At 50.1% G+C, this 5,352-nt stretch overlaps 1 pseudogene; it reads left to right on the top strand.

Moving 5' to 3' along the window:
• Nucleotides 1-5,185, top strand: part of LOC105542396 — a 7,821-nt pseudogene extending 2,636 nt beyond the window's left edge.
• Nucleotides 5,186-5,352: the final 167 nt, after the last annotated feature.

Here is a 5,352-nt window from a genome sequence, read left to right as displayed (position 1 = left end):
CCTGTGACAGTGGAGAAACTCCTCTCAGGTTTAGAGACAGAAACTTTGAAGAGCAAGCTTCGGTTCCTTTTCAACCACGATATTAAGAAGCATTTAGGGCTGGGTGCAGTGGCTCACTCCTGTAATCCCAGCGCTTTGGGAGGCCAGGGTGGAAGGATCGCTTGAGCCCAGGAGTTTAAGACCAGCTTGGGCAACATAGCAAGACCCTGTCTCTACAGAAAATTTTAAAATTACCCAGGAGCAGTGGCACATGCCTGTAGTCCCAGCTACTTGGGAGGCCAAGGCGAGAGGATCCCTCCAGCCTATGAGGTTGAGGCTACAGTGAGCCGTGACTGTGCCATTGCACTCAAGCCTGGGCAACACAGTGAGACCCTGTCTCTAAAAAGAAGAAAGAAGAAGAAGGAGAGGGAGAGAAAGGAGAAGGACAATTTTGACGACAGACAGAAGGATAGGCTCCATTTTATTAGGGGCTTGGACTCTAGTGTGGTTGCTGCCACCCAGGTGAAGCAGCTAAAAGAGACGCGGTACAAAGGACACTCCCCAGACATTTGTGACTGGCATGGAGGGCAGGCCGGATTTATTGGTTGCTGGAAGAGTGGCAGATCATATTGGAAGTGAACATCATGAAACCCTCTTGAACTCTGAGGAAGGCACTCAGGCTCTGGATGAAGTCATATTTTCCTTGGAAACTTAGGACATTACAACAGTTCACACTTCAGTAGGTAAGTATTTAATTTCCAAGTAGATTTGGAAGAACACAGATAGCATGGTGATTTTCTCTGGACAGAGATCACATGAACTGACACAGGGTTACATATATTTTCATGAGGCTGAGGAGAGTCAGAGGCCTCTGAAGGAGCTCTATTTGTTTGTTGTTCTCAGCGCAGATCTAACTGCCCACGCTGCCCACAGCCTTGAACTGAGAGTCTGGTGGCTGCATCATCGATTTTCTTCTTGTTACATGTCTCTGCCACCAGAAATGAGAACGCCAAAGATGGGGTGGAGCAACAGCTCCGAGAGAGACATTTGAGGAATCTAATCTGATACCCTGAAGAGATTCTCTGGGGAACAAAAGAAGCCTTCAGGGATGGAATAAAAATGCCTGGTTTAAGGTGTTACAGGAATATGTTGAACATCAGGTTGGTGATGCAATGACAGCAAATGTGGGCCAGAAATTTCCCTTCAATATCCTAAAGTCAAAGAACTCTATTCCTGCCCTCAAGGCTTGAACGCCACTACCCAGGCAGGGCTGAGTGGCTGAGCCAGTACCGGACGCCCGCTCACGAATCCACTGTAAGTCAGCTGCCTAAGCCTAGGTGCTCTCTGAGCCAAAGAGCAACAGCGAATGTTCTTCTCATTGTGAAGGGTAGGGGTACTGGGGATGGATAGGGGAGCAAGGAAAATCAACCACCCAGGCCTATTGGGGTGTGAAAAAAATAAAAGTCTTAAGTTTAAAGAGAAAGAAAGAGAGAGAGAGAAAGAAAGAGACTTCTGAGACCTCCTAGATGTCTTGAACTTCAACAAGAGTGAGGAAACAACTGTTTTACTTTTGTGCCTTTCAAATTCTCCATGAGGTGACCAGGACCTTCTCTTCCTGGCTCTGGCGCAGTCAGTCTGGACCGTCTGCCCGCAGCTCCCAGGGCAGCCCTGGGTCCCCGCAGGTGGGTGTGTTGCCGAGGAGCGCAATGCTGCTGCTGCTGCGGTTGCCTAGCAACAGACGCTCACACTGGGAGCCGGAGCCACTCTGCTCTTGGTACCCTCTTCCCCAGCCCTGCTCCCGCTGCTTCAGGTGGCCAGCTGGTACACCTGATGCTGATCCAATGGTTCTAAACACACATGAGAATCGGTTTCCCAGACCAGACTAGAAAAAGGTCAGGTGATTGGGTTAAAAAATGTTTTAAGGTGTCTTGAATTCCTGCCTGAAAATAGGCTAAGATTGGCTTTGCATTTTTTGTAAGAAATGTCTCATCACTGTATAAGGAAAGTGCTTTTATGTTTTAGAGTGTTGGCAATGTGTTGTGGCACACAATGCAGGTAATAGTGCGAATGTTGCAGCCAGGCTACAAGGGTCTGTGTCCCAGGTACTCTTCTTACTCAGCCTCTCAGCCTCTGTAAAATGATGATGACAATAGTTCCCACCTTTTAGGGCAAATACCAAGTAAATTGTTCCATGGAAACGATTTAACCCAGTGCCAGCAATCACTCCATAACTAGAAGCAGTTTTACAGCACACACATTATCATTGTATTATTAATATATTAACCTTTTGGGTATATTTTGGTATATTTTTCATCACATGTGTTTACCTAATCCTTCTTAAATTTCAAGTATAGAATTTATCTTTAATGGTGATCGCTAAATCTGAACAAGTGGAAATCTTTTGCTATATTTTTAGGGAAACTAAATATCAGACTGCCTTAAAAATGTGGCTTCAGGTTCTAATATAATTCTCCCTTTATAAGTTTTCAAGGGATTTATTTTGTCCCCTGCTCTCCAACATTTTATAGAAATCTTGACATTAAAAAAGTTGGCAAATCCTTATAAAAATCCCACTACTCTATGCTTTTTTTTTAAAAAAAAGCATAGATACATACATTTTCTCGCCAGGCACTGTGGCTCAGGTCTATAATCCTAGCTCTTTGGGAGGCTGAGGCGGTTGGATCACTTGAGGTCAGGAGTTCGAGACCAGCCTGGCCAACATGGTGAAACCCCATCTCTACTAAAAATACAAAAAATTAGCCGGGTGTGGTGGCAGGTGCCTATAAATCCAGCTACTCGGGAGGCTGAGGCATGAGAATTGCTTGAAGCTGGGAGGCAGAGGTTGCAGTGAGACGAGATCATGCCATGGCACTCCAGCCTGGGCAACAGAGCCAGACTCTGTCTCAAAAGAAAAAAAAAAAATCTTCCCTTCTCACTGCCCCACTAGCCATAGCGCATGCTGGGTTGATATTGCCATGTGTGAATATATGTGTTTACACACTCACAAGATGTGAGTTGTGGAAACTGTGCTAAACAGTCTCCTTCCACAAAACTTGAACTTTTAACCTAGCTCAGAATGGAGTCTGACACTGTATGTTTGCTTCTGCCTATGTCTAGAAAAGTAATTCATTGCTTTTTTAAAATGTATTTTTATTTTCAGTAGGAATATTTACTGAAAAGTACTGTACTGAAGAAATGTTTTTTTAGTTTAACGTGTGGTCATGAAATTCCTTTGATGAGAATTCACACTTTGAGCTGGAGTTATCTTTGGCTTTCATAACGTCATTCATTCCCTTGACAAATATTCCCAGAGCATCTCCTCTGGGTCAGGCACTGAACCAGGTGCAGGTGCGGCAGGTACCAGGACAGGCTCAGCCTCGGCCCTCAAGGGGTCTACAGTCTAGTGGAGTTTTGAGGACACAGTTAAACCATCACAATGCAAGGTGATGGGTGGGACGAGCAGAGACTCTGGTGCTCCCTTAGAGCATGAGAAGACATGCTTAACCCCCAGTGTGAGGTAGGCAGTGAGGCCCAGCTTGAGGCTGGAAGGATAACTAGGGGTTGGCCCAGAAAAGAGAGTCCCCAGGTATTCCCAAGACACAAGCAGCACATGCACCCGACCAGCCTGTTCAGGAACTGGGAGTGTTAGGAGGGATGGGGTACGCCCTAAGAAGCGGAGAGTTTATACTAACCCAGCCAGAAGGACCAGGCCCGGGGCTTGTAGATCATGGGGACAGTGATGTGACTGGGTTTGTATTACCGCAGTAGCAGCATTGTGCAAGGTGCACTGAAATGAGACAGGAGGCAGTGGAAACCCTCCGGAGGCCTCTGAAATCCAGCTCTGTTAGTAATCCAAGACCACAGCAGTGGCAGACGCCACAGAAAGAACAGGACAGATACTCAACAGGATGCGGTAACTGTTGGGGTTTGTGAGAAAATAGTCTGGCATAACTCCCACCATTCTGGTTTGGAAAATTAGGGGCCCTTATTCAAGAGAAAGAACAGAGAGAGAAAGGAGCAGGTAGAAGGTGAGGGTGGCACGGGGCATGAGCTCAGTCTTTGGCAAGGTGAATTCCAGACACTGGCGGCACCGTGGGGGTGGTGTGTCTCGGGACGGTGGCGGTCAGCAGGATGGGCTGGGCTAGGGATCCGTGGTGGGTGCGGTGAGAGCTGAGTGGGCAGACTATGGAGGATGCAGTCAGCCCGTCAGGAACAGGTGTGCGGGTTGAGAGGCTGCGCTCAGACCCCTGGGTGGAGGAGCCCGGATGCACCAGCCAGAGGGACAGCCTGAAACCCAGTGCAGTCTCTAGGAGGAGTCCAAGCAGGAGCCACAGAGACGCGAAGAAAATAAAGACCAAACCTCGTGGATGAGATGACCTAGATGACCTTGATGAGAGTATTTTCCCTGTGGGGTGAATGTGGAGGCCAGGCTGCCAGGGACTGAGGTGGGAGTAGCAGGAGGGGAATACAGGCGGGGTCAGACGCGACCTTTCTAACTCTTGGCTGCGGTGGGCAGGAGAAAAACCGGTGGAACTAACAAGGGGCGTGAGATGGAAGGTGTTGTGTGGTTCAGGTGGGACACAGTTGAAGGTGTTGGCTTGCTTGAGGGAAACCAGCCGGTAGCAGGAGAAGTTGAAGCAAGAGTGGAGAGGGGAAGGTGCCCTGGGTGAGGGGCGAAGGTCCACAGGGCAGCGGCGGGCCTGAGGGTAGGGGAAGCGCCTCTTGGGGGACCGGGGCGAGCTGGGGTCTGTTCTCCTGAAGGCGGCCAGCTCCGCAGTGAACAAGACCGTGTAGGTGTCTTGGAAGGTGGAGGGACGACGGAGCTGAGCAAAGACGAGTAGAAGACAGCGCAGCGCCAAGCCGTCAGCTGGGACGGGAGCAGCCACACACAGGGAACAGTGACCTCTCCACGCCCACGGCTGGCGTCCACGACTTCGGCCCGACCCCCTCTTCTGACCTCCTTCCCCCAAGTCCAACACTGCAAACGCCGAGCTGCCGGCTGCGGCCCTATTGGAGGGGCCTCAGTAACAGAGGGCAGGTGCCAGTCTCGCGCCCTAGTTCCTTCCTCTGCTACAACTCCAAGTTCGAGGCCACAGTGCCTTCTGGAAGAGTGGTAGTGCTGCTTGGGAGCACTGCACAGGAGAAACGGGGGCTGGAGGTAAAGACAGGAGGCTCGGGAGGCGGCGACGTGGGCGAGCTGGAATAGTCTAGAAGCTGAGCAGAACAAAGGCGGTGTGACTGGTGAGCCTCGGAGGGATCCTCCTCCCTGCTAGAATATGCATGATCCTGCGGGAGTCTTCGCCCGCCAGGAGCAGGGACGCGTCCGAGCCAACACGGGGCGCGCGCCCAGGCGCACTTTCCCGGCTCGGGGTG

Source organism: Mandrillus leucophaeus, unplaced genomic scaffold (assembly GCF_000951045.1).
Source record: "Mandrillus leucophaeus isolate KB7577 unplaced genomic scaffold, Mleu.le_1.0 Scaffold257, whole genome shotgun sequence".
Taxonomy (NCBI): domain Eukaryota; kingdom Metazoa; phylum Chordata; class Mammalia; order Primates; family Cercopithecidae; genus Mandrillus; species Mandrillus leucophaeus.
Note: the sequence above shows the minus strand (reverse complement) of the source record. Positions and strands in the feature narration are given on the sequence as shown.